Here is a 9,515-nt window from a genome sequence, read left to right as displayed (position 1 = left end):
CCAGTGGCAGAGGAAGCCGTTCAGGCGCCAGGGGCAGGGTGATCTGCCCATAGGGGCAGAGGGACCGCGGGGCCTCCAGAGTCTGCCTGCCTCCTCCCACTCAACCGCCCTACAGCTGGGGAGAGGCAGCGGGCGGGCCATTTGGGCAGCGCGAAGCCTGTGCGCATCCAAGCCACTGAGTCTCTCCCAGGAGAGAGGCATGGCTTGGGTGTACTGCAGGCCCCGTTGTTAAGTGCCGCCCAGTGTTTTGTCACCCCCCCAGTGCTGACACTTGGGGTGGCCAGCACCCACCACACCCTCCCTTCCTCCGCCCTTGCATGTAGCATCTGAGAGTATTAGATGGAAGAGGTCTTAGTGCAATGTTGGGGAGCCTATGACCCTTTGGCTGTTGTTGGACTCCCATCAGGCCACCAGTCAGGAATGATGGGAACTGTAGTCCAGCAACACCTGGAGCCCCCCAGGGTTCCCATCCCTAAGTTAGCAAAAGATTGGTCCCAATTATTGCCAGTACTTTTCCGAGCACAATTCAAAGTGTTGGTGCTGACCTTTAAAGCCCTAAACAGCCTCGGTCCTATATACCTGAAGGAGTGTCCCGACCCCCATCGTTCAGCCTGGACACTGAGATCCAGCACCGAGGGCCTTCTGTCGGTTCCCTCACTGCGAGAAGCCAAGTTACAGGGAACCAGGCAGAGGGCCTTCTCGGTAGTGGCGCCTGCCCTGTGGAATGCCCTCCCATCTCATGTCAAAGAGATAAACAACTACCTTACATTCAGAAGACATCTGAAGGCAGCCCTGTTCAGGGAAGTTTTTAATCTGTGACATTTTAATGTATCCTACCCAGAGTGGCTGAGGAGGCCCAGCCAGATGGGCGGGGTACAAATAATAAATTATTATTATTATCATCATCATCATCATCATCATCTTCAAATATATCAAGGGCTGTCACATGGAGGAGGGAACGACTTGAACAAATGGCTTCAAGTTACAAGAATGGAGATTCCAACTAAACATCAGGAAATGCTTTCTGACAATAACATCTGTTCAAGTGGAATGGTCTCCCTCAGGAGGCTGTGGACTCTCCTTCCTTGGAGGTTTTTAAGCAGAAGCTGGATGGCCATCTGTCATGGTTGCTTTAGCTGAGATCTGTGCATTGCAGGGGTTGGACTAGATGACTTTTGGGGTCCCTTCCAATTCTACAATTCTATGATTCTAATTATTCTAGCCCAAAAGTGACCTACTTCTATCTTCCTAGTGGCCTACTTTCCAATATTTCCACACAGCGCTCCAGACACCAGTTTAGGGCAGCTCTGCAGTTGGGTAACATTATACTCCAGACTTAATGGTCTAACAAAGGCTCCCCTCTTTTGATTGTAATGCTTTTGCTTCAAAATGTGGGAAGCCAGCCTTGTTGGACTGGGGGACCCCTCCACCTCACCCTGCTGAGCAGGGCCCTGGACCTTTGTCCTAAAGCCCTGTTCTGATGGCACCGCTGGTTTATGGGGCTCAACAATCCAACCTTCTCAAAGAGCACCAAGGTTTGTGTAATAAAGTTGGCAGTAAGCTAGAAGCGAAGTACATTCAGGCAGGGAGTGCAGATGTTCAGATGTTGAGAAGTTATTAATTTGTGGGGGCTAGGAATTATTGTACATCCAGAAAGGGGGAACATCAAGAAGAGGCAATGTGTAGTGATCCTTTGGCTTTCCAGAATATGCAATAAAACCCAAACCAAAGGTGGTTGGAGAATCAGATCTGGCCTGTGAGCTGCTGATTAGTGGCCTCTAGTCTAGCCTGAAAGGAGATGTTTTGCTCCAAGCAAAGAACATTGGCAGGTGGGGAATAGAGCCCATGGAATAATCTTGAACTTGACAGTGGTGGTCTTGTAGATGTCAAATATATATATAATCTAGCCTCTTTCCTTCTTTAAGTTGTGCTTAGCCACAAAAGTAACTTCTTCTATGCATTGCACAGAATCTATCTATCTATCTATCTATCTATCTATCTATCTATCTATCTATCTATCTGCAGCATTTATATTCCACCCTGTGGCCAAAAAGACTCTCAGAGCTGCTTACCATTTCTGAGATGGTCCCTGCCCTCAGGCTCACTATCTGAAAAGAAATGACTCACGAAGAAAGAGGGAATGGGAGGGAAGAGGGATATGCAGTGGTCTCTAGCCCATGAAGTCTTATGCCTCAGTAGATATTGTTACTCTGTAAGATTCTCAAGACTCTTTGCCGTGTTTGCTTTCTGCTAATCTGTCAGCCAGCCTTGGCATTTAAATGCTCTCCCATCCTAACAAAGATATGCATCCATTTCACTGGATTAGCGTGGCAGAGCAATTTCATGATAGGAGAGTTGGGCGGATAATACGAATAACTTATGACAAACACTTCAGCAGAGTCACCGCAATCGCATCAGAGGGCAAAAGAGCTCTGAGTTAATATGGAGAAATGGAGCTTAATGAAATGTCACTGCTGAAGTGCCTGAAAGATCTTTTAGCTTGATATATAAGATACACAGCAGAAGTGAGGATGCAGAAGGGAGCCTTTCTGTTAGCAAGATGTGCTTCATGAGCATAGCCAGTTTGCCCTCTCTCCCCCAGCTTTTTAACTATCAGAGAAAGAAAAATAAAAGCTGCTTCTATGCACAGCTGAAAGAGGATTTAGTGATTATGCATCTTTCCCACCCCGCCTGTCATTATGGCGACAAACAGTACCTTCCAATAATGTGCTGAGCAACATGACAGCCATCTCTTGCATCTTCTTCCTCCAAAGTGACAGGAGCACAAGTCCTTTCTGTCTGAGCGAAGCAAGGGCCATTCACTCACACCTTATTCCACACTGACTTTGCCACTGAATGTAGATTTGGTAGGGGAGTTGCAGCCAATGTAGACGAAACACAACTCTCCAAATACACGCCACTCGCTTTCATGAGTTCATCTAAAGCCACCTCAGGTGTGCATGATGTCTGAAATGGCCATAAGTGAGGACAAGGCCTCCAGTGATTATTAGTCACGAAGGCTATGCTATCTCCATATTACTACCAGCAGCAGAAGTGTTGTGCTTCTGAGTACCTGTTGCTTCAAATCATGAGCAGGAAAGCATTGGCCATAGCAAAACTACAATTCCTGTCATACCTGAACATTGGCTAGGGGCTGATGGGAGTTGGAGTCCAACTTCTGAAGAGCCACACATTCCTCTTCTCTATGCTAATGAAAAAGAATGCTGGGAAATATATAGGCCAGGACCCAGCCTAGTCCTTTAGGTTGCAACCCTATCCCCATTTACCTGGGAATAAGTACCACCGAAAATCATGGACATTACTTCTGAGTAGACCTGCACAGGCTTGCAATGTAGATAATAATCCAGAAGAAAAAGCGCCACCAGGACCAACAATTTCCAATGCAATAGGAATCCCCTAGCTGTTACCTTCATGATCAAAATTATTTATTCCATTTCTTGAACATTAAGAAGGCATTATCCTAAATGCTTTTCTATATGTTAGCTGACAGCCCTCTGCTTTCACCATATGAATGACAGTATTCATAGAAACATTCTTCCTTTAATGCATTGACAGTAAGTCTAAAATCCCCATGGTATCAACACTTTGCAGTCATCTAAGTCCCTTTGAAAGGTCTCTCGCTGTCACCTGAGTGAGGAAGAGAGAGGGAAATGGGACTAGATTTTCAAAGGAGATCACAGTTCAGGCTTTCAAGTGATCATCTCAACTGAAGGCAGAATTTCAAAAGAGCTTTGTGCATGTTGCACTGTTTCACACTGAACCAGTTATTTTGGCATCCCTAATTTTCGAGAAAAGAAAAGAAAAATCACGAATCTTAAAAGCAAGCTGGTGATTTCTCTACCTCTGGATCAAAAGAGGAGGATGAATAAAAAGCAGAACCTTGTTTACTTGCAAAACAAAACTTTTTTGTTTGGAACGTACAGTTTTATAATATAGCTGTATGGAACAGTGTGGAACAGGGCGCTGCTTCCTAACATGTGGGTCTCAAATCCTGTGGAAGTGGGTTGTGGGATTTTTATAAGTAAACCCAAAATATATATATTTATATATTTTGTGCTCTTATCTGGCACAATGAATGCTTCTTAAAACTATTTGCTTTGCTGGCATATCATAATTCTGTGTTGACACTTTTAACTGAATGTCAGAAAGGCTTGAGTCTTACATATTAACACCTGGGAACTGCTCTCTGGCGACAGTTTGCCACAAGCTGTGCATACAGAGAGTTGTTTTGAGGAGCCTCTGCATCAGAGGCAAGCTGTAATAATCACCCAAAACAACTCCCTGCACAAGCACCTTGCGGCACATTGCCACCGGATCTGCTGCCAGGGTTAATAGTTAAGCCACGGGAGATTTGAAGCCTGCATGGTCAAAATTTATACACTGCACTTCAACTTAAGTAACAGAGAAGTTTGAGTGATGTCATTCAGAGTCGTTGTAAGCTGCTTTGAGGTTTATTATTATTATTATTATTATTATCATCTAGCTGTGTATAAATTGTATATGTAAAAATGTAGTAAATGTGTTATGCCTCTCAAAGATAATTTTTTGGAAGTGAGGTTATCAAATTTTTGGCTTCATTTACCAAAATACTCAGTTACCTCAGAATAGCCTGAGCTCGCTGATGAGGAAGTACCTGTGCTGCTGTCATAACTTTGCAAGACAGGTTTTTCAGCAATGACTGCTATGAGGACAAAATGCAATAGCAGGCTATGTATCAATAATGATTTGAGACTTTGTCTGACAACCATCAAATCCCATACTTAACCTAAATGTAAAGATAGGTAAAGGGACCCCTGACCATTAGGTCCAGTTGCGGACGACTCTGGTGTTGCGGCGCTCATCTCGGTTTATTGGCTGAGGGAGCTGGTGTTTGTCCGCAGACAGCTTCCGGGTCATGTGGCCAGCATGACTAAGCCGCTTCTGGCGAACCAGAACAGTGCACGGAAAGGCTGTTTACCTTCCTGCTGGAGCAGTACCTATTTATCTACTTGCACTTTGACGTGCTTTCGAACTGCTAGGTTGGCAAAACCTACTCGCTGGCAAAATGCAAATACCACCATCCCACTGATACTTGCCAAAATGGACTTCCTCATGAATAAAACCATTAAAAATAGCTATAGTTTGTTATATCTAGCACTGCTTGTGTAACAGTATGTTTTTGGAATAAATATTTATATCTTATGAAGCAATACCCTGCAATTAGATGGTTGGTATTCTTCTATTCCCATAAACAAAACTGTGAATAACTTTGTAGGGACTATAAATATTTCAACAAATTCCACATTAATAGGGGTGTTAAGTAAATTTGTGCTTGGATGCCTTAAGTAATGGTTATAAAATAGGCAAACTCGCAGTTAAAATGCATGAAGCCCCAGCAAGACCCAAGGCCCAGAATTCACGTGACAATAAATCAATGGGTAAACATATCGAGTAAATTTGGACTTGTGGGTTGTCATACCAAAAAGGCCGGGAATAATTGGAATAGAGGAATGTCAATTACAAGACAGAGGGGTAAGGTTAGGGGGCCAATGTTTCCCTATCCCATATTTTATGGTAACGGCCCACACACCTACAATTCTGTATACGGTACCTGCGTTCATCTCCTGACCCACTTCCTACAACAAATGGGAGGACCACATGCTCTCCACCATTGCTCTAGGACAGGGACAGAAAAACTGTAGATCTCCAGAGGTTGTTGAACTCCAAATCCCATCAAACCCAGCAAGCCTGACCAATGGTCAGGGATGAGGTGAGCTACAGTCCAACAACATCTGGAGGGCCGCAGCTTCCTCAGCCTAGCTCTAGGAAGCTCCATTAAATTTTGGGGTTGTAGAAACAGAGATGTTTACACCACGTCTCTGAGTAGAGAAGTTCCGGGGTGCAGGGTTTACCAGATTTTGCTTTGTTTCGAAGGAGCTCACTGGAAGCTTATATGGCAATTTTTATTTATATTTCTATCCTTAGAGAAGTGGGGCAGTCAGGGGAAGAGCTCCAGCTTTGATTTAAAATGCTAGGCTACATCCACGCCATATATTTAAAGCACATTACTTCCCTTAATGAATCCTGGGAAAGGTAATTTGTTAAGGGTGATGGGAGCTGTAACTCTGTGAGGGGTAAACTACAATCACCTGTGAAGGCAAGGCTATGTTGTGATGGCAATTCCTGTCTAAGGCTGCATTTAAAGGTAGGAAAGGGTGTGTAAATATGGAGGCAGCTGACTGGGGGGCACCTAAGGTAAGAGCCTCTCCCCAGCCTATTTAGTCCCAGAGTCTAAAGTTACCTTGCTGCACAATAATAGCAAATCAGTTCATGGCTCATGTTCTGCCGTGACAATAAATCTATCACCACTTTGTCATGCAACGTGAAGTGCTGAAAGGACAAAAGCAGCATATTAGTGGGCAGGCAGCAGCCATGAGAGAAATGGCACAGAGCTTGCTCTCAGATATGCAAACTCCAAAAGTCTCCAGAAACCAGGCAAGTGCACACAAAAAAAACAACCCAACCCCACAGCATTGGGATGGAATGACCTGAAAAGTAGTGTCAGGAAGAACCCACATGGAGTGCAATATTAATGGACCTTACCCAGGACACAGGTGTTCTAACTGGTCCTCTCTGCTGATGAAATTGCAGACACCACAGTTCCTATGATGCACCTGGGCTTATGGTCTCCTGGGACGACAGCAGCTCTTTCCTGAGTGCATCGCTTTGCCTCTTGAAGTAGGAATGGCAATGCGAGATTTTTATTTCTTTATCCGTTGCATTTCAAAAACTGCCCATATTTTAAATTGTTCTTACTTGCCCTGGGACCTGCAGGTGAACTGTGGGTAGTCAACATATTTATTTATTATTATAGCTTAGCTCTCTGGGTGGCTTACAATCCCATTAAAAATATGAAACGTGGCCCAAGGTTTAGACAAATAATAATAAAACAAATTATAAATAACAACAAAAAATAAGATCTAAAAAAAAACCCTTAACAATGACATAGCAGCTAAAACAGCTACTGTAAGTATAAAGCCAGAAAAATGACTAAATTGGTACAAGATTCTAAAAGTGCCAGTTAAATATATCCACTGTAATTAAAAGGCCTAGGACAACATAAATGTATTCACAGGGCATCTAAAAGTCCATAGAGTGGGCACCAGGTGGGCTTCTCTGGAGAGGACATTCAATAACTGGGATGGCATCGCCAAAAAGACCCTCTCCCTGGTAACTACTTGACACCCTTCATTAGGTAGGGTGACTTGGGAGAAAGCCCTCCAGTGAGGCTCTCTAGGGCAGGGGTCGGCAAGGTTTACCTCACCTGGGCTGATGATCCCTCCATGGGCCGGATCGCGAGAGAGCGCGGCCGCTATTTCCAGCGTCTGTGTCTGCGCAGACGAGATTTCCGGCACCGTGGAAGCGAGTCTCCGCACCGCACTGCACCAGTTTAGCGCAGCACGTGGGGACTTGCCGAGCGGGCGGCTTGGTTTGGGGGTGGCTTGTGGGCTGGTTAAATGACCCCCATGGGCCGCTTGTGGCCCATGGGCCTTAGGTTGCCGACCACTACTCTAGGGCCATGCAGCCGTATATGGGAGAAAGTGATCTTACACTATAAGTTGTCCTACTAGAACATTCCAATGAAAGCAGTGCTTTTCTGCCCCTAAGGCAAGTTTCCATGGAAACAGGTCAGGAATTACTGAACTTCCTCATATATTCTGGCACCTCTGAGTCTTGCCTCTTTTTTCTGCTGTAGGGAAGCTTTCTATTGACAGTGCATACAGCCTCTCACAGAGCCTAAAAAGCACCAGTCGCTGATGTATCCTGAATGTGTACCTAACACAGCGCATCACATTTTCCAAATGTGCTTATTACATCGGCAGAATGATGCCGTCTTTCTTACCAAACAACATTACTAGCATTTACTGAGCCTTCAAACTCAATGTGTTGTTGTTGTTCAGTCGTTCAGTCATGTCCGACTCTTCGTGACCCCATGGACCAGAGTACGCCAGGCACGCCTATCCTGTACAGCATGCTAAAAAATGTTAACAGTTTGTGAGAAGTTAGAAACAAAACCAATGTCTTACAAGATTACATTTTTTTATCCAGCTCGAAGGAGCTCAAAGCAGTGTTTCCCCTTTCCTTTTTTATCACAATATTGTGAACTAACGACAGGACCGGGGAATCATTATCAGACTGAGGGCCACAATCCTTTCTGAGAAACCTTTCAAGGGCCGCATGCGAGTGGGGGCTGGGCCAGAGGCAAGACTGGGCAGATCAATGAACATTATTTTCACCTTTGTACGGTAGTTTCTACACATCCCTCTCTCTTATTCTCCATCCAGGCAAGCACAAAGCATCCCAAGAGTTGAAGGACACATGTCAGGCAGGCAAAAACACTCAGTGTGAAAACAGGACCAGTGAGAGGTGTGGTCTATGGAGGATTGTGGCCACGACAATGGCTCTCAGCATATTCTGAAACTGAAAAATTCTTCAGTAGGGTGCGTCAGCCATGGGACCTGACTGAAATCACTTGCACTTGACACTTGCTATGGCACAGTTGGAAAGCTACTCTTGTGGTTAGTAATGTAAAACAAGTGTGCCTATTTTCATCTGACAAATGTTGGAAGAGACAGGCATCTGCCTGCAGCAGTGTAGCCAAGGAAGGCAACAAAAAAGACCCAACAGCGATCTCCCTCTGCTTGGGAGATGCTCTGTTCTGCCAGAGTAACAGGGCATCTCTGAAAGGCTAGCATGAGAGGGAAATGTTGCTTTGCACAATTAAAGTGGATTTAAAGCTGCCACTGTGGTACAATAAATCTGCTTGGGGGGGGGGGGAACCAGACCTTGGTCAGGAAAATGACAAGGAAATGCATGGGAAAGTGTGGCATGAGGGTTTAACGGGAAGTCATATAAACACCCCACAAACAAATCAGATTGAAGGCTTAAAAAAAAAAAAGACTGGATACAATCTAACCTTTGCGTATGCTTTTTGCAAACAAATCGGGATACTTACTGAATAAATTGGTTATCTGAAGGAACCCTCACCAGCATGCCTTTAAAAATAAATAAGTAAAAATCAACAGGTAAAGCCTTTCCCCACATGGAAATGCAAAATTGTGGGAGATGTTACCTGCTGAATTTCATCCTACCCTGCAGCTACAATGCTGGGCCTGGGCCCCTGCACAGTGGTGCAGTCAGGTAATTGTAGATTCCAATCTTAAAGGGTCTTAAGGTTAGGTGCTTTAGATCTAAGGTTAAATCCCTTAGATTTAGCCACATATTTCAAAGGGCCAGCCCTGCTCCGTTTAGGGCTCTGCACTGATCCGAAAACCCTAATGTGACGGCATCACTGTCCAGGCGATTTCCTGGGCAGCGGCGGCGGCTGAATTGGAGCTGATGCCCGTTATATCTGGGGCGCCTGAGAAAGCGTGCGGCGGACGATCACGTCTGGATCGGAGGCGGTTTTCCGAGACGCCCTCTCCACGCCGCCTCCTTTCGCCGGAGCGGCTTCT

Source organism: Lacerta agilis, chromosome 6 (genome assembly GCF_009819535.1).
Source record: "Lacerta agilis isolate rLacAgi1 chromosome 6, rLacAgi1.pri, whole genome shotgun sequence".
NCBI lineage: Eukaryota > Metazoa > Chordata > Lepidosauria > Squamata > Lacertidae > Lacerta > Lacerta agilis.
The sequence above is the reverse complement of the archived record's forward strand: the minus strand, read 5'-3'. Positions refer to the sequence as shown.